This window comes from Rhinolophus sinicus, linkage group LG03 (genome assembly GCF_036562045.2).
Source record: "Rhinolophus sinicus isolate RSC01 linkage group LG03, ASM3656204v1, whole genome shotgun sequence".
Taxonomy (NCBI): Eukaryota; Metazoa; Chordata; class Mammalia; order Chiroptera; family Rhinolophidae; genus Rhinolophus; species Rhinolophus sinicus.
This window is the reverse complement of record NC_133753.1, coordinates 159,164,306-159,185,396: the sequence shown is the minus strand read 5'-3', so window position 1 is coordinate 159,185,396 and position 21,091 is coordinate 159,164,306. Positions and strand designations below refer to the sequence as shown.

The following is a 21,091-nucleotide window of genomic DNA, read 5'->3' as shown; positions in this document are numbered from 1 at the left end:
AGATGTGTAGCAGGCTATTTCATGTAGGTTCGACTAAGTACATTTTATGATGTTCACACAACAAAATCACCTAATGACCTATTCTCAGAATGTATTCCCATTGCTAAGCAGCAAATGAATGTACAATGTTAATTTCCTAATTACAAAAACTCAGAAAAACTTGACTCAATTCTTGCTAATTGCAAAGCACTCATCACTCAGTACAAATCAAAACAGGAGCAAAATATCATATTTGGTTGTGTATTTGTTTCTGCTTATTTCTTCTTCCCTAATTGCTTTTGAAGAGAAAACTGTTTTCCTTGTGTGGTTATCTGTACATATTTTTCCTTCTTCAAAAAGCAATGATGAAAAACAGGAAATAATTTGGGCAAGGAAATTCTGTTTATATCTTGTCTAGAGTTACCACTGGTTATGAATAATGAGTTTAAAAAAAAAGGAAAAGAAAAACCAATATCTGGACACTTGTGCCACAGAAGTAATCCTAACAATTGTGTGTATATTATCACATGTAATCTTTTCTTAAGAGGAATTAGATGAGAAGAGAGACTAAGTAATTTACCAAGAGTAATCAGCTAGAATGTGGCAAAGTCAAGATTTGCCTTCAGAGAGCAGTCTTCTAAGCATTTAAACTACTTCGTAGAATGATCCGGTAAATATTATCTCCTCCTAACTGTTGAGGTGTGTAAGCTTTATCCTTACCTGTATCCCACGGGCGTGAGTCTATAAAACACTGATGATTTTATATCTAACATGTAAGTTTGGTCAGGAAATGAGACTTTTTTGGAGTTCCTGGCAGCCATCCCCTCCAAAAAACCTGTGGGAACACTGGGTCCTAAGTTGGAACTGCTGGGGCTTCTGGTGTTTCTCCCCGCTAAAGACAAGTCCTGTAATTCTTAAAAAAGAAGCTTGAAAAGAAAGGACATCCAAAGTATAAACATCACCTTTGTATCACTTTGCAATCTCTTTCTTTATATCAAAGTTTTCTTTAAAACATGCAGGTGTCCCATACTCAAGCACATTAAAATAGAGTCACCTGCATTTTATTTATTATCTGTTTTCTCCATGAGAACAGAAGCCTTGTTTCTTGTGTTGTTTGGTGTACCCTATTGCCAAGAACAATGACGTTCATGAAAAAGACATTCAGTATCTCCAGAATGAATACACTCACTGCACATCTGTCAGCATTCACCATGATTTTTCTATATTGTGGTCCTCAGTATCTGTTTACCTTTTGGTTCCCTTTTTCATTTGGTTAACTACTTCTGTAAGAGTGTTGGCTTCAGAATGTTTTCACAGGAAGGAAGCATTAGGTAAAGCAATCTATTAGGGGTGAAAGTGTGTGCTGGGCAAGACGTTTTTGGACTTAAAATCATGGTTGCACAGCAAGCATATTTTGATTTTTGTCTTTATTTGGGGTGGCTTGGCTAGTGATTGGAGACAATTGGGGTGGGGGAGGGAGATATATATATATATATATATCTATATATGGAGAGAGAGAGAGAGAGAGAGAGAGAGAACTGTTGTTTTCACAATATGGCAGTAGACCAAGATGACATATTAAAAACACTGGTGAGACTGAAATTATGTCAATGGCCCATGATGAGTAATAAAGTTAAATCAGAAAAGGCTTCTTGGGAGAAGAATGTCAAGCACTTCACATTTCAAGTTGGTTGAAAATTAGGTGTCATAAGATAAGGAAGATAAAACAGTTTATGGTTTAAGTCACTAAGTAAGCTATCAGAGTTCAAGATATTAAACTATTCATTGAGATAAGATCAGGAAACATGCATCAAAGTATGTTGTTAGAATAGTGGTAAAGGTCATTGAGATTTTTAAAACTACATTAGTTGGAATGTCAATAAGATCATCCACATGGCAACTGAAGTCACTCGGGGAGACAGAGAGGAAGACCGTGAAATAAGTAATGAATTCAGCAGAATGCTAGTGCAGTCAGGGTTAGTACAAAGTTAAGCTTCAAGGTGGGGATGCTTTTCAGGAGAGTTGAAATAAATGTATCTAAAAGCAGAGGGCTGTTAAGAAAATGACTATGGAGTGTCTGATACAAACGGACAGTTAATAAAATGTCTATGGAATAAATGAATGGGCCCTACTTCCCAATTCCTTGGTAAATGGAGTATGAAATAATAAAACTCCAATGGGAAATATGCCAGGAAAAGAAGTCGTGTATTAGAACGAGCTCATATCAGCTTGAAAGAACCAATTACAAAATTTTCAAAATTTTGAGAGCTGATTTTTAAACAAAATAATTATTAAAAATTGAGCTACATGACCTTCCAATTAAGGCAATAATATTGAAACCAAAGGTAATAAATACTCAAAACTTATCATTTCCTAATGATGTATTACATTTTTTTATCCATGCTCTTGAGGTTATTTCTACCTACTGTGTCTGTTTGGTAGAAACATTACGCATTGGGATGCTATTGCACATCCCTTTCCAAATCCACATTCACTAGCATCACAATGGTAGCTTGAAACTGGATGTGATGGAGTTTTTATACCATGGAAACTGGTAAATGCTACCGATCAGGATTTGATGTATTGTTTTTTCCAAATGTCTAGACAAACTATTGCCCACGTGTTGCATGTATTTCTTCATAATCTTTTATTGGGATACAATCAATACTCAGTAGTATTGTTTATGGCTCCACTATAACAAAATAGTTGAGTAATCACAAGAGAAACTGTTTGACCCTAAATCTGAAATATTTATTACCTGGTTAATTAAGAAAAAGTTTGCCAAGTCCAGTTTAGACTTAAGGAAATAATGAAGAAAATAATTCAGATGGTACTTAAAGGTGTGTTATGTCTGTAGCCATTTCATTGTGAGTGGCACAAAAAAAAATTGAGACAACATTGTCTTGATATTTGATTCAGCTATCTGATTCAGCTTCTTTCAGCAAAGAAGTCACATAATTGAAAAATGAGCATGATTCCTACATATGCCTTCATTGTTTCACTTTACCTTACTCATTGATCTAAATAAAAATACCAATCAATATTCATGTTGGAACTACATTCATTTGCAACTATTGGTTGATTATCAATACAAGAGTTTAGCATAAATTAATAAAAATGTCTGATGCAAATCAATTGGCTATACAGAATTTATAATAAAGAGTATCATATTACTTGTAAAATGTGTGCTACATATTCTTTATATTAATAAAACGTATTGAAAACTTATACACACATGTTAAAGATGCAGGAAGTTAATCTATAACTGAACAGGGTTCCTAGAAGTCACTATGATTTTAATGCTGTGGAAGGTCAACAGCACCATGTTGAAGCTTGGTAAGAATCACTGAATAGGATGGGAATTAAAGTATAGAAATATAGGTCATCACAAAGCAGCACTTTGGTTTTGGGAAGAGGTTGATCATCACTGCATTGGAAGACAAGGATGGCTTTGACCGGTCCTGACTCTCCAAGGGCAATTCTGGCACCGATAGTTTGGTGTCAGAAAAAGCTAAAGTCCTTGGGGATATTGAGAACCTTATGATGTCTGTAGTCTGCAGGCAACCTGAGCTCCTGATCCATACTAAACATGATGAATAATTGAAATAATTTCCACATAGTCAACAGCCCAAGAGACCCTCAGTTCGAGCTGCAACAAAGGGAAGTCTATGTGCCTGATGTACAGAAAATATTCTAGTCCATTACCCAGCATTGTGTAAGAATCCTAGCTTCTGTTATCATGTCTTCCCTGGCCAATTTCACATGGTTTCAAATTCTCTGTATTCCAAGTCTTTCTCTACAAAGGATTGCTGCCATTCTACTCCTGTCTCCTGAGGCAGCTATGTGTCTAAATGAGAAAACACAGTGAGGCCTCTGTAATACACTCAGAGAAAAGGTACAAGGTTAGTTCAAAGCACTCCAGCCAGAGAAAGTATTCAGCCCCTTGGCCTGAAAATAAAATACAGAAAGCTTTTGAACTGAAGCCTAACCTCCTGTAGCTAGCAGTAGGAAGTCAGTCTACCATTTTTGGCCAAATATTAAGATTTAGGCAAACTAAAATCTCACTGATACATGAGAAAATTATGTAATATCAAAAAGTACTATAGATTTTTCAGACATTGAGAACAGTGTTATGGGGCTATTGCAATTTTTAAACAAAAGCAAGGGATGGGGCAGCACATGCACTCAGATTCACCCAGACATTACGGAATTTGTTATCTATCATTGACCTCTACAGCAAGGTGAAAGCCTTGTTGCTCCTGGTAGTCTGCAGGAGCAGTCTGATTTTGAGTTTTCTGTGTACTTTAGGGTATGAGCTTATGCAAAAGGGTATGATATTCTAAATAGTGTACGGCATCTCCCATGTCCACACTCACTCCACAAATGTCCCAACTGCCAGTTATTACTTCCAGCAGTGGTTGGAGAGAGCTTCCTAATTATGGTGTCTAATTGTCTCGATAAAAGAAAGATTTTTCCCCAAGGAGGGGGAAAACTAGCCAAAAAATGCAAAAAGGACATCAATAGGTATTTATTAAAATGGAAAGTCAGATGATAAACACAGACCATCTAGAGGGGGCTTTAAGAAGACAATCAAGACACAAGAGACAAAATTATTAACCTTATAGACAGTTGTTCGAATGTTGTTAGAAGATAACATGCTATATGGAACAATAAAAATCTGGAAAACTTGTCAAAGTTCCATAGTGCAAGGACCTTGAAATTACCACCCTCATATAGCTACGCCCCTTGGAAAGCAAATGAAAAATTACCTGAGGTCCTGGATTCCCAGAATGAAATCTTCCTCCCATGAACCAAAGTATTCCTGTTTAAACTTCAGCTGGCAGTGTGAAGATGAGTATATTAGAGAAAGATTGAACTAAAGGATAAAAACTCATGACCCATGAGACAAAAATCTGATGTTCTTGTATCAACTCTCTCTCTCTCTCTAGAAGTAGAGTTAATAACATTTGTTTTCTCTTGTGACAAAGATTGGATTGTTTGATTAGTCTGACAGTGTCAGAATAAATCACTGTGCTAAGAAGATGGGTAGGCAAAGGAAAGCATGTTTTTTAGTCTCTCTGAGATAACAGATCTGCCAATAAGCAAAATGTTCTTTTGCTTTGTTGCATTTTTCACCTTTTTGAACCAGTCAAAACCTCAATGGTCAAAACTTTTATTTTAAAATAGGCATCAGAGTTCATATATCTTCTCTTTAACTGAAAGACAGTTTTCCTCTTGGGAGAAGTTGTGGACAGTGGGCACACACATTCCCCATTTGCCTCCCACGTTGGCAGACATGTGTTGTGCCCAAGGCAGCTAGAGCAGTTCCCTTTTCTCTGTGTCCCTCAAGCAGGATGACAAATGGAACAAGTAGAAGCCCAGCCTAATTAAAGCTCATGGATGAAACTCCAAGAGGCACACTAGTGCACAGAATATATTTTGAAACAAAACTTTTATTTTACTTTCAATACCCCTGAACTTGAACCTATTTAGAGGCGTACATACCCCGCTTCAGCACAGAACGGTAAGGGTATTACAAATGGTCACAGAAAGTGTCTGTAGAAGCAGTCCGCCAAGCTGCCTCCAAAACCGTTATCATCACACCACCTTTGTACAACACACGGGCAAGCAGCGGCCCTTCTGGTCTCAGACCACAGCAACAGCTCCCTAGACATACGACCTCAGCATCCCCTCAGCAGCCTGTCATCCCTAACAGGCCCTGTTGATGCCTCTGCAGGGAGGGGAGGATCTTTCTCACTATTGGCCCTTTGTAACAAGTGTCATATTCAACAACCAGTCTTCACAACTACCCCATGGCAGCCATCTGTCAGTTCTCAATAGGAGAGATGAATTTGAAGATGAAGCCCTTCATTGGGAATTTTCTCCCCCAATTATCAATGGCATTAGTTCCTTACAGGTTTTTGCAGAGAGATAGCCCACATGGGTAGAACAATGTCCACATACTAGTGTCTTAACCCTATTTCCTATCCTGCATATTCAGGTTTTTATTTTAGGGGAAAAGAATTAAATGTACACATAGGCCCTGTCTCTTAATCTGCCTATGGAAGAAAATAAAGATACTATATACTGGTTCCAAATCAACCTCAAACACCACAGATCACCTCCTTCCTGAGTAGACTATCTGAGATGCTAACAGCCAGCAACACACTCTCAAATATCTGAGAACATTTTTCTATAGCGCTTGGGAGGCTGCTATTTATTTTCTTTCAAGAATATATACCCCCAAAGGAATGGCATTGAACCCACTGAGAATGTGGGCCACATACTCACAATAGGTAACATATGGCACTCTCTTCGGCTCTCATTTCAAAAAGGCAGTGTTGGAATTATCTTCTTTGGAGGGATGTCTTAAGTTGTTTCATCAGAAATGGAGAGTGGATAACTCCCAAATTTCCTTCCAAAGTACCAGTTACATCTCAGATGTGACTCAAATAAGCAACTGATGGTCTGTCACCCACACAGCAGCCAGCATTTCCCGGGGAATGAGGCAGCCACCGCACTTGCTAAGGGGGAAGTGACTCCATCATTCTGGCATAACAGTGGCGTTCAGAGTGCTAACTGAGGGGAATGTTTGCACCTCAGTAATAAGTATACCTTTGTGGGAAGAATGTTTGATCCCCAAACGGGATCTGGTTTGAGCTGAGGTAAAAATAAAATCCGGAAACACCTCCAAAGGACTCAGGTACAATTTTCCAGGCTTCACTCCCATGTCACCCTATCTACCAACCTTATCCAATAATTGACTATAGACTCTGCCAGCACTATGGCTTCCAACATCAAAGTTGTGCTTTTTTCTATGATTTACCTTCATTAACAATCCTCCCATCTCAGCTGACTGTGGAATGGGTTTAAGGCATCCTTAGTAACATAATATAGCAAACTAGAACACTTACCAGTGTAATGGTGGCATGCACGCACGCACGCACGCACACACTTCATGGTGTGATAGCTAACTTTGTGTGCCTGCTAGGCTAGGTTACGGCACCCAGATGTTTGGTTAAACATTAATGTAGCTATTTCTATGAAGGTTATTGCGGACCTAATTAACACAGTCAAGTTGACTTTAAGTAAAGCAAATTACCCTCCATAATGTGGATGGGCCTCATCCAATCAGTTGAAGCCTTAAGAGAAAAGACTGAGACTTCACAAAGAAGAAGCAATTCTGTATTAACACTGCAACATAAAAATACTGCCTGATTCCCCAGGCTGCTGGCCCGCCTGCAGATTTCAGACTCAAGACTGCAATATCAGCTCTTCCTGAATTTCTAGCCTACAGGCCAGCCCTACAAATTTCGCTCTTGCTAGTGCCTCCTATTTTTGTCATATAGTTGATTTATAATAATAATTAATATTAGTAATTAGTTAATACCAATAGTTATTATCAAGACAGTAATCTAGATATGGATATTATATAGCTATATAAAGCTATGTCACATATATAGATATGTGTAGATATCTAGATAGAGATGTCCATGCATACACATATGTACACATATATGTAGATATACAGATAGATATAGGTAGGTGGGGGCGGGAGAAAAGATATATTTTACCGATTCTGTTTCTCTGGAGAACCCAAACTAATATAGCTAGGAATGCACCAATTCCTGTTTCGTTACACAGACCTGCTTAACAACAATGGCTTTTATTAGAGCATTACAAAGTACCTGGCTCAGTCAGTACCTGTCTTTGACATAGGTGTTCTCAGTGAAGTTAAAACAACCCTTCCTTTTATACATAAGGAAACGGATTCAGAGAATTTAAGTAATTTGCTCAAAGATATTTAAATTAAAACCTGGATCTAAGTTTTCTAAAGTCTGTGCTCTCTAAAACACTCACCTCCCTTAAACTTTGAAATGTTTGTGGTCTCAATGAACCATCATTCTTGAAAAAAAAAAAAAAGATGGGAATATGAAGCTTATAGAGACGTAAGAGAAAAAAAATATTTGGTGACTGTAAAGCATTTTAACATGCAGTACTCAATGGAAAGAATTAGTACAAATTGCCGAATCATCCCTCATTACAATCGTAATTTATTCAAGACATCTGTATTATAGTGAGACATGTTTCCTTTTGATTCTAATATAACTCATTTTTAACATTAAAATTATAGATCATCAATGTTAAACATTCTTTGTCTTCTGTACAATTACCATTAAATCGGTGACAACATTTTTTAGAAAATGACACCTGGAAGTTAATCTTCTGAAATAATATACTACAGACTAAGACTATATCAATAAGGTCAACCATTTATTTTTAAGGCAAAGTTTGCAATGTAGATGGTACTTCTGTCAGCTTAAATGCCCAGAGGCTCTGAAATAGGGCTTCTTATATCTACCTTCTCTATTTCTAAACTACTTCTACTAGAAAATAACCATAGCATAGAAGTTGAGAGGATGATTTTAAGAAATGTACCGCCACTTATTGGCTGTGTGGATTTGGGGATAATTATTTACCTTCTCTATAGTTTTAGACTCAAGGATTGCCAGGAGGGTTAAATCTGATAATACATGTAAATCACTAAACTCACGTTTGACATCGAAAATAGCCAATAAATATTAACCATTACTAGTATAACAGTGGATACTTATTTAACACATATTATGTACTAGGCAATGATATAAGCACTTTAATCATAGTTATTAACTCAATCTTCATAACTTTCTGAGGTTCATGACACTCTGATCCCCATTTTCCTGATGATGATACTAATGCACATGGAGGGTAAGTGACTTCCCCAGGTCCTACCTAGGAAGTAGCAAGTGGAATATGTCAGGCACCGGAGACTGCCCTCTTCTCGCTTCAAGGTATAAGTAATGCCTGACTTGTTCTCTTTATTTTTAAGCACCCAGCACGAATCTATGATCCTCACGGAAGCTCAATATATCTTCACTAACAATGTATATTATCTCAGATTCAGGCTGGGTATACTACTTCTACAAAGCAAACCACAGAAATAAAGCCCCTCATATAATGACACCCCAGCCCCACCTCCTGACGGTGATAACCAGTGAAGGCAAAGGATTTAACCACAGAATATCATATTGTCACAGGTAGTTCGAATGACCCATATTCGAACATTTTCTTCTTTATTTAGAAGTCATGGGAACAAGGGTCACTAGCTATGTTCAAGGGGAGATCTTCTTAATGGAACAATTATCCTTGGATTCTGCATACTTTAAACCAAGTAGGCTACCTTTTTTCCACTTCAAAAGAGTGTGTTCTGTTTAACTTATGACCCATGTGAGCTGCAATCTTCAGTTTTCATATCTGTAAAATGAATGTAATAAAATATACCTTGACTGCTTTATGAGATTATCTTAAGGATCAAATGACAACAAACAAACAAACAAACAAAACCCACAACATTTTCTTTTCTTTTCTTTTTGCAAACTCTTATGTTCTACAACTGTGAGATGGAATAATCAGAGTGGGTACTATGGGATACAATATCAAACTGAAATTAGAGATTTTTCAGGTCATAACACTCTAAACTATCTCCCCCTGCCACATATATTTACAGATGCAAATACTGCAGCTCAGATTGGTAAAAATACAAAGCTAATTAGTGGTAAACCTGGCACTGGAATTTTTTGCACGATTCCATAAAAGCCCATGAATTCCACTAATCCAAATGTTTAAGAAGGTTAATTTCCTTCTGAAACAATGATAGAAAATAACAAAATTAAAATGACTTTAAAATTAGCTATAACAGTATTACCCTTGCTCTCTGTTTATTAAAAAAGCTGACTACACATTCTTAATGTCATTTAAGACATTAATGGTCATTCTATACCAAGGAGGTCTTCTTAATAAAATGTATCAGGAAAATGCTACTTAGAAAATGTAAGTGGAGCCACGGATGAATTGGGAAAAGAGTCACGCAGGACTGCAGGGACGCTCACTTGTTGATCATACGCCCTTTCAACACTATGAGGGACAGACGCTCAGCTCCAGTGTCAGGAAATATTTCAGAGATCACTGCTATTATTAAATACTTCAGCAAGTGTCACCAGGTGATAAAGAACCTGTAAGCATTATGCTGCTCAGTTATAGCAGTAGATGAAAAAGAAGTACCATCTACACAGTTGTTTCAATCTCCCTTCAGTTATCCAGAGAGCACCAAGGAGTGAGATAGAAATAATTTTTTTCCAAATACCACCAAACTATTTGGTAAACTTACATGGAAATTTACATTAAAAGGATTAGTAAGTTTAAGGGGAAAGATGTAAAACGCAAAAGTTGACTTGACTTGCTTCTATCTCCTACCTGATCTTAGAGTGTGGGGGCAAGATGACAAAATATCAGCAAGTTGCAGGATCTGTTTCTGAGTGCCAAGTGGTAAGGACTAAAATTGCCATCACCTCCCCCTTACCATCTCCAATGTGCATTTCCATCCTTGAAAATTATGAAACTTAGATAATGAACTGTTCTCAGAAATTTTTACTAGTTATCATTAAAATAATCACAAGCACACACATGAAGCATCCACATCATGGAATGATGCTTTCTCGGGAATCATGAAGGCATTGGAGGCACTCTGTCAAACTTTGTGCACTATCCAAGTGACAAACACAATGTAAGTACCTGCACCAGCTTGACATTCCTACTAGTCTATAATCAATCAGTGTTAATCCAGTGTCTTTTATATGCTCACCTCTGTGGCAAGCCCTGTGTGGAACAAAAAACATAATAACGGGCCTCTGCCTCAGTGAGTTTATAAATTGTATTGGAGAATCGTGAGTTACAACCTGAAAGAACAACACAAGACGTAATATGGTGAAAACGTCTAAGATCCTTTTCATTTCAGTACAAGAGTGCAACCAGGCTGAAGGCCACTGCACTCTCAAAGCTACTGTTTAGAAAGAAAAATAAATTACAAAGATAGATCTTAGGGAGAGAAAAGAAACATGAAATTTCTAAGAGATTGTGTTGAAACACACTAAAAGTCAAGCAATGATTTACAATGATTTAGGAATGAGAGCATGATTTCTTTAAAAAAAAAAAAAAATCTAGACAAATGAACACAAAAACAGTCTGTGGCAACAGTCCCCATTGCTGTGCCAAATGAAGGAGGAAGAGAGATAATACTGGTTTTTTGAGTAGCTGTCCTCCATAAGCCCCTGCTTTCAAAGACAGTAATAGTGGTGAGTAGCCGAAACAAATAAACACAGAAAGACCATCACAAGGCAGTAGATCATAAGGCCAAATGAGCAGTATGAACATCTCATTTCCATTACTTACCACAATATGCCATAATTACATTTTCTGTCTTGACAATACTTAAAGTTGGGGCCAGTGCTTCCTTTATCTCCAGAACAAAACACGTATCATATGTTTGGCACACAGTTGATGATCAATAGTAATTTAATGATTTGAATCAGATGAGGGAGAGATCGTCATGAAGAGGAGGAAGCCTCAGCATGGCATCCAATGGGGTTCTGGAATCTGGCTTCATTGTCACTAGTTCTATCGTCCCCCACTGGCTTTAAGATAAAGCCAAACTTCTGTCATGCAGGTAATGCAAGGTTATGACTAAAGAGCCATCGACAGGCAATAGTGATTCTGCTTCCTATCTCTTCAGTCTTCTCTCTCCTTTTTTCCTGAATTACTTGCAATTTTCCATGAATCCCCCATTATGTCATGTCATCATGCTCTCTCTCTGCAATCTTTGTCTGGAATGTTTTCCTGCCTCCCCATCAATGTGTGAATAAACAAGTTTCAAGGCTCAAGCATCTTTCCTATGTAGTCTTTCCTGATGTCATCCCAAATCCATTCACAAAGAATAGGCCACTCCCTCATTGGGCCCTTCACTGACTCCACCATTGTACCATTTCTCACTATTTAACTTACTTACAAGTCTGTAGCCCACTCGTGAACTCTACGCTACTTTAAGAAATAGTCTTATTCATCTTTATCTGAACTGATTAGTGAAATATATGTAACGCTTAATATGTGCTGGTGAATAAATAAATGAATGAAATTCCATGCCTCAAACATATCTTCAGGGGACACAATGAAATGAACTTTCCCTCCTGTGAACAGCAGAAAAATAGCCCCACCTCCAAAGAGATCCACTCCGATGCCCAGAACCTGTTAATATGTTAACTTGCAAGGCAAATAAGTTTGCAGTTTGAATTAAGCAAGCTAATCAGCTGACCTTAAAATAATGAATTATCCTGAATTACCTGCCTGGATGGGTCCAAATTTATCGCATTGGGAGGCAGAAAAGTAGAGTCAGAGAAAGATGTGTGATGACAAAAAGCAGGGTCAGGGAGATAATATGTTGATGGCTTTGAAACTGGAAGAAGGAGTCCATTAGCCAAGGAACATAGGCAACCTCTAAAACCTGGACTTGACAAGGTAGCGGATTCTCCCCGAGAATCTTCAAAGAAGAATACAGCCCTGTTGACATCTTGCTTTTGGCCCAGTAAAATCTAGCCTATAGAACCATAAGATAAAAAATATGCGTTGTTTCAACCCCCTATGTTTGTAGTAATGTATAATAGCAGCAATAAGAAATTAATACATTCCTTAAAGCTCTTTTTTGTGAACTTCTCATATGTCACTAACCTCTCACTACTTAAATAGCTACCACTTACTCGGTATATTATGGACCAAAAAATGTACCCAGCATTTTGAAGAATTATTTCATTTAATATTCACAAACACCCTCCTCAGAGAAAGTTTATTACTATTTTTTTTTAGATGAGAAAACAGAGGCTCAAAAAAAAATGGACTTACCCAAAATCACACAGTTGATAACTCCAGTATGAGATCCTTAGGTATAGAAACATCACTCACCTCTGTGTAATCAGTGGTTTCCAAATCTTCTACTCTTCTGGAATCACACATATGCCCATCACACAAAGCATGAGGTGTCCAGCGTTCCCTTCACAGTGTTTTGTAGGCTCCTCTGGCATTTATATGCTTGTGTTATCTTCCCACGCCTAATTCCTCAAGAAGCAAAATTCTGATCACTGCTTAATTGTTATGGAGGAATTCTTACTTGACCTTTCTCTTCTCCTCAAACTGGCAACAATCCCTAGGAAGAAGCAAACTTTGAGTCCATTCCTTGGCCTTCTCATTCTGTCCTTTCTAGTTGCTCGCCCTGCTTGGAGGAAAAGTAACTTTCCTGGTGGGTGAAATTGACTGCATCTGATTCCACTGGGCCGTGCTTTCTGGAAGGCAGGAAGGGGCGGGCTCAGGATTATTGCATTGGAAAATCAATCCAAACCTCTCTCACACTTGGCCCACTGTAATGGAGGGTGGCTAATCAGCTTTGCTCTCCTAGTTTCCACAAAGTAAATCAGCTGTTTTCAGAGTGTGGTCACCCAACCAGCAGCGTTAGCTTCACCTGAGAACTTACTAATCATGCAAATTCTCCATTCCTGCCCCTGACCTACCAAACCAAAACCTCCAGGCATGGGGCCCTGCAATCGGTGTTGTAAGAAGTCTCCCAGGGGATTCTGCTACACACTCAAGTTTGCAACCCATTCAAGTCAATGGACATTGCAGCCCCGAACAGGCCCAGTGAGAGCCCTTTCTTTGTCTTTACAGTTAGAAGTCAAAAGGAGAATGTTAGTAGCACACACTTTAAATCAAGCAGCAGTTTTCAGTACTGTGGACTCTAGAGCTCTGTGTTGTGGGGGTTGAGACTGCTTCCCAGCCATGAATAAAGCCAATACTTTGAGCCCTATCTCGTATCATCATGTGGTGTGGTAGGAGGGATAGATGTTTGATACTACATAACCTCCATCACCTGAGACATTGAACAGAAAACCATCTTGAGAAAACCAAACAAATCAAAAGTATCAAGGATCACAGTGAAACACAAGGATTTTATGAACTATGGAGGTTATAGCAGCTTCACCACAGTGGCCAGAACAGGCAAAGCTCTGGTTAAACTTTTCCTTATTGAAAACAGTGGTTAAGTACCATTTAGGAACAAAAATCTATAAGCAGAGTTTAAGTGTACAGATGTTTAAAGGTATTAGGAGATGGGCCTGTTATTCGCATTTCAGTGCAGACTTCAGTCCTCGAGGTCTAGAGCAGATATTAGCTGGTCACTAGAAGGTGAGACTTAGAACTAAACTTGAATCTGTGCAATATATCCACAAGTTCATAGATATAAATAATGCTCCACTCCCCCCAACACAATCACCTCTTGTTCTCTAAAATCCCTCGATTGTTTTTGATGAGATCTATGGATTTCAGAACTTCAGTTCAACCTGTGATTAGCATATTTTTTCAATAAACAGATGAACACGAAGGGAACATCATCTCCTACTAAACTAAGGACGAGCAACCTCATGGAAGGTTCAGATCCAAAGGTTCAGATTCAAAGGTAAAGAAAGTTTTTAGAAATTTTTGTCTCTGGGACAACTTTTCTAGACATAATAAGTTTCTCGGAGACTCAAAAGGGTAAAGAATCACATTAAAAAAACACTTTGGTTTTAAGGCAACTCAGAATTAGTATAAAGGCAGGGGAGAAAACCTGGCCAATAAGCTAGAAGAGGAATCTCTTCAAAAGAAAGGTTAATTCATTAAATGATCGGCTAGGAGGATATGACATGGAAAGGAAGACAAAGGGAGACCTACCAGAGTTGCTACTAAGAATCACCCATTATGAAGAAAGACTGGAGCAGGAAGAAATCTAAAAGAAAGAGAGGTTCTTGAAGAGCAAACCACGACTAGCCCAGTGGAGCCCAGATGCAGGAAAACCCACCCCAGTGCTGCAAGAAAAGAGAAAGCAGAAGAAAGTGTTGTTGCCTTGCAGTAGCACAGGTTATAACTTGGGCCTGGGAAATTCCAAAACAGAGGAAAGACAAGGTAAACGGAGGGGCATGTGGTGATAGGCGTTGGTCCTGACTGAGCCTCTGGAGGCTCCAGCTGTGACGCTGTAAAACAGCTACATTTACCTCAGGAGTTTGTTGAGGGTGAGATATTGATTGAGATAAATACAGATGTGAGGAAGAACCTTCCTAAGAGGAGGAATCCATAGGTCCTCCAGTGAGAGAGAATAGTCCCTGTGGCAGGAGCTTAAAAAGTCCTTGGGATCTTGATACACATGGAAAACTACACAGAGAAAGAGAGAGTAAGAAAGAAAAAGCCATTCTCTTCTTCAGAGAAATCCTGATCTCCTTGAACAATGGGCTGAAACTTCAGCTTTTACATTTAAGAATTTATGTCTTTTCATTTCCCAATGTACTGAGATCATGCTTTACCTTGGTTTCAATACATGGAGAGAGGAAAGTATTCATAGAAGAGACTAATAATTTAGGACATGGATAAATCGGGTTGGAGCCAATTAGAAAAAGGACAAAATGTTACACAGCTAATGGTAGGTGGAAAGAACAACAAGCCCGAGACTCTCAATCACTCCCAGCCTCTATCTTACTTGCTGTAGAGCAGATGACAAAAAAAAGAAAAAGAAAGAAAAAAGAAAAAGAAAAAATGTTTCTAATCTTGAGAAGAGGTCTGTGAAAAGGAAAAGAGGACAATGACTTTGGAGGAAGAATACAAATCACAGTGGCTGCCTAGGAGGAGAAATAGAAATTTCCCAGGCAGAACAGTCTAAGGAATCATCCTCTAAAGCTTCAAGTGGTAAGTCTCTAGCCCAAATGCTTTACATTAACCAAACATTAATGCCTGAATGTTTTCATTCTTTACAATATTCTCAGTTCCGTATTGTTTTGGTTAGCTGTTTTCAATTCTCAGGTTTAATTTTTAATATGTTCCTAATTAGGAGATAACTGATTGTTTAGAGTCATAAAAAGTTTATGGTATTGACATATCATGTTGGAAAGCCATAGAGGGCTTTTTTCCTAATTTTATAACTTCAGTGAACTAATTTCTCCCCTTATAGAGTGTTCATTTTATACAGGTGATCTTATATATATAACAACATGTACAATAAAGATTTCGAAAATGCAATTTTAGACAAATTTATCATAGTTGAAAATTATATGAGATAGCTGGAATCCTTAAGACCAATTATAGGAAGAACCAGGATCTTCTGTCAATTTCATAAATCAAGACAAGAAAAAGGTCTACGATATGTTCATTGAAGTTCACAAAAATTATCAAGCCAATCAGAGCTATGAGTTACTCTTTCTTCCCAACTACTCTGGAGCAATAAACATTAGATACATCCTTTAAATGCCTCTACCTACATACTTATTCCTACCTTTGACAGAATATTAGAATCACCAGGGAGCTTTACAAAATATTGCAGACCAGGCTTTTAAAAAAACACTGAAGCTGTCCCTTTCCCCCTAATTGTGATTTTATTGCAGCACCAATTATCTTTTACGTTCTTATCTATTTACTGTTTTTGTCCTCCAACTCCTAACCCCTTTGAGATCTGGGACTTATCGTCTTCGTATCTTCAGTACCTGCTTTCTATCGGCAACTTATTACATGGATGGATAACATTCATAATAGCTTTAGAGATGCTTTTCTGTTCCTTTCAGAATTAGACTGCACAGCTTCCAGTTTTCAGCACTTGTTCTTAACCTGCTTATCTCCCAGCAGTCAGCATCAAGCTATAGTTTCCTTCTTAAGGTCATATTGTACTTGCTCTTAAGAGCTCCTTGGGCTCACAAAGAAGTCAATGGAACAAAACAAGGTTTGTTTCTTAATCTTCCTTGGTTATTCTAAATGTTCAGTGACTTGAGTGTTAGTATTCGCTCTGGATTCCTCCATTTTTAAGATGTTTCTCAAATTTGGTTTGCTTATAAAAGCTACAAATGCTATGCTTGTGTTAACTCAGTGTCACTAAAGATAAACAAATTCAATTTTTCTGTTCTTTTTCACCAAGGGAGCAATGTGATTTCCAGAAAAGGTAAACTTCTTACCTAAATAGGAGTTGCTTCAAATAATATTTTAAATGCATGTTTGTTTATACATACACATAAACACACATAGATAGTAGATAAATAGATAGTCCAGTGCCCATTTTCTAATCCAAAAACTGGACGACAAAAGGCTATTTAAATTTCTGCCCAGACAGATAAACTCTAGTTAACAAGAACTTTGGGCTATGAGTTAATCTTAATATTTCGTTTTCATTTGTTTTCAAATTTCTAAAATGCATTATATTCTGCTATAAGAAAGGTAACATAGTAATTAAGCTTTTTTCCTATCCTTTATGATGTCTAAGTGCCCCAAGACCTCATTACATAACAAAGCCATACATCTTAAAAACATCCTAAGTAATTATCGACTGTAGACCTCTCATTTTGTAGGGAAGGGCCTAGACAGTTTAAGGGACCTAGTCAACGTCAACCAGAAAGCAGGTGACAGAACTTTGATAAAAACAATTCTTCTGACTCTAGTTCTGCTGCTCACAGATACTGATGATATTATAAAGATTAATGTGTTAGGACTCCAAGGTATGAGTTATTTTAATAATATAAACATACATGTTTATATCTATAACCATCTATGGCTATAATTGTTCTGGTAAATTTTGTTTCAATTAACCATTGTGCCATTTTCAAGGAAGATAAAAAGATGTTATGAAATTATTTTTCCTGAAATTTCTACTTTAGTATGATTCCAGATTTATATTGCCCCAAATGTCCAACTCTTCATTAAAATACGGTTGAAGTTATGGCACAGGAGAGGAAAAGAGTCTCTCAACAAAGGAAGTTATTTGCAGAAGATCAGCTTGAATTTCTGTTAAATAAATACAAATAGATCAGCATTGAAAAATTCAATCATGACCTATACAGGCTTGCTTCAGAGTCCAAAACACAGAAACAGCAGCCTTAGTCTGGAAATAGAAAAGGCCTCCCTTCTCTTAAGATCTATATCAGCTGCAGCAATCTATTGCTCAGCTAGTGCTACATTCTGGGGAAGTCTGACTTTTATCTGCAGGCTAGCTCCAGCAGAAATGTACATGGATCATATGTGGATTATACTGATGAATTTTCAGAAACTGAACACATCCAAGAAAACAGTACCCACATCCAGAAACAGAGAATGGGCATTCACCCAAGAATTTTGTCACAAGATAAGTAGTCTGTGCATGGAAACCAAAAGGAATTTTTAGATATAGGTCATTATTTGGAGAAATCCAAGAAAACACAAATGAAATTTTAAAATATCTTTTAATTGACTAGAGAATATCAAAATACTTAGACATAAAATAAATGTCTAAATATTCATTGTTTTACTGTATAATAACAATAACTAAATCAAAGATAAAACAAAAATTCATTCACAATAGCAACTGAGAACATGAGATACCTAATATCACATAAATAAGAACCGTATAATCCTGTACAAAGAAAATAATATAACTTCACTTAAAAAACAAGAGAAATTTTAACCAAACATAAACATTTTATTCCTGAAATGCATAAATAAGTATTGTAAAACATAACAATTTTTGTACTATTGAAAGCTGAACTAAATTCCCATGAAAATCCCAGTAAGATTTTCCACTGAGCATGAGAAAATTATTCTAAAATTCCTCTAGGAGACAAAAGTACATTTTGAAATTATAAATAAAAGGAACTGAAATAAATCTTGTCCCACCAGGTAAATAAAACATAAAAAATGACACAGATTAAAACAATGATGAACGATTATTAGCATGAATAATATATAATCAATGGAAGAGAGTGCATCTCTTAAAGACAGACCCTACTGTAGTGGTTCTCACCCGTAAGTAGTCATACCAGTAAGAATCACCTGGAAAACCAGGAAACAATGCAGACTCTGGGCCCCACCCCAGATTTTTAACTCAAGTTTTCTAGGTGGTCCCAGTCCTGTACTCCTGCGTAAGCCAATCTCCTGGACAATGATAATGACAGAGAAAATAAACAATCAATATCTTGATGGCCCCAGTCCCAGACTAACTCATACAAGGGGTTGTACAAGAGAATGGGATGCTCCCTTTTCTGAGAACATGGAACCTTGGAACAGAGAGGAGATGTGGATAACACTCCCTCGTGTTATAAACTACACTAACCTGCTAAGAGCATCTATAGGTCTCACTGGCTCTGGAGGACTGCTTGAATGCATATGTCTAATTAAACCCACATACTTTCATCTGTTGTCTCTCTTTTTGACTCTACTCATTAAGACATTAAAAGGGAGCATTTGGGGTTCCCTTTTGATAGACAAATCCAAGCATTCATGTTTATTCTCATTTATACTGCCTTCTCATTTAGTAACACACTAGGGCAGTATATGGTTCTACCCACTGTCGTGGTATTGCTTGCAGGACTTATCATTATCAAATCATTCAAGGAATTGAATTAATATCACGAGCTAACATAACAAGCCCCTGCATAGTCCTTCCTTAGTAATAATTCAAACCCCAGTTTTTTTTTCAAGTGTGTGTAAACCATATTAAGCACTGTAGTCATAATTGTGCACAGAACCAGAGTTCGCTTTCTACTTTGTAATGTATATGATTTAAACTGACCTATCTGGGTTTTCCAATACTTCAAATTGAAATAATTATCTATTTGGATTTTTTTCAATAATCATGTTATCATGCCATATCAGACTATATATTAAAATTTTAGATAAGTGAAAGAAATAAAATTAAAGAAAACACGAAGCCTACAGGGGGATCATAAATCCTCTTGAGAGTACATGTACAACTTCTGCCATCAAATCAGCAGTTGAAGATTTTGCCAGTGCACAAGTGAAAGATTAGATGTCAATAAAATCTTTAAAAAACTCATTGTAAAAGACAGAACACAAACTAGGTAATTTTTTTTGCTTGAAAAATATTGTCATAAATTTTACTGTCATTAAAATAGAAAGAGTACATACTAATTAATAAGTAATTTGACAATACGTAAAAGAGACATAAAAGTAATTACTACTCTTTTACCTGTAGTCCATAATTTCACTTTCAGGGATCAGAACGAAGGCAGTACGCACAAAATGGGTGTGCCCAAACACCCTTTTTAAGCAAATAGTGTCCTGTGGCCAGCTAGTGTTCCAAGAGTTCAAAATTGTCCTAGCAGTTAACAAGCTACAAAGCCAAGGGGTATAGAGGGGTGGGCCCAAAGCACAATGATCAGAAGATAAGCTGAAATCAAGAACTAAAGCGACTGTAACAGAAACACCTCATAAAGGGCATGACCTGCAACCACCAACATGCATCCTTCATTCTGCTGGCTCTACACTTGGAAGCAATGAGAGGACTGATCTGCCTGAAGCATCACCAGCCACACACTGTCCCTGTTGTCAGAAAGATAACAAGGAGGTAGAAAGAAATGGGATGGAAAACATGAGGCACCAGATTGGTTACAGCAGAGTCCCAGGCACAGGGGTTTCTAAAACAGCCTTGTGGTTTTGCAGTGGGTAGGGGTGGGGGCTTGAGGACCCTGAGCTGCTTAGAAGGGAAGGAAAGTTTAAGGGTATTATCTCTGGTTGGTGGGAGTACAGGAATTTTTATTTCCTTCTTTATACCTTAAAGTTAAAAGAAAAATTCAGCAATGCCCATTTTATTTTTATAATCAGAAAAATCAGTCATAATATAAAAGGAAAAATATCCTTTCACTGAATTAAGATCAAAACTTCCGATTCTGCCCTGGTATTCCTTAGGAGAAAAGGATAATTTCAAATAATGTTTTGTTGGAGATTAAGCATTTATACTGTGAAAAGGCAGTAACTACAGAAGGATGTTTTCTCCTTTTATCAATAGTCTGTGCTATCAAAAGTCTATGAGAATGCCCAAACATCAGGCAATAAATACAATTTCTTTTCTACCTAAGTCCCATTCACACAAGAACTTTTCTGTTTGTATTTCCCAAGGACAACATTTGGGAAGGCGATAATAGAGAGGTAATGGAGCAAATGCATATTTTTAAGTAGGATTATAGGAAATGTTTCTGCAGTGAATACAAACAAAAGAAAGCCCCAAAACACTGAAATAATTCACTGTAGAAAATGGTTGAATGATCGATGACATATCCTATAAACTTTAGGAGCTAACATTTAAGATACTTTCTATATATCTAATTGGCTAATTGTAAACATTAAAAACTATGTCAATTTAACGGAGGGAAAACAATAAAGCACAGTTGTCCCCTCTCAATATCCACAGGGAGGATTT

The 21,091-nt window shown here is 37.3% G+C and overlaps 1 long non-coding RNA gene across 1 annotated transcript in view; it reads right to left on the bottom strand.

The window, feature by feature from the left end:
- Positions 1 to 6,369, bottom strand: part of LOC141570424 (uncharacterized) — a 229,847-nt gene extending 223,478 nt beyond the window's left edge. Inside the window, exon 1 of the long non-coding RNA XR_012494432.1 lies at positions 6,271 to 6,369. This is a non-coding gene — a long non-coding RNA (uncharacterized LOC141570424). The remainder of the gene's footprint in view (positions 1 to 6,270) is intronic.
- Positions 6,370 to 21,091: the final 14,722 nt, after the last annotated feature.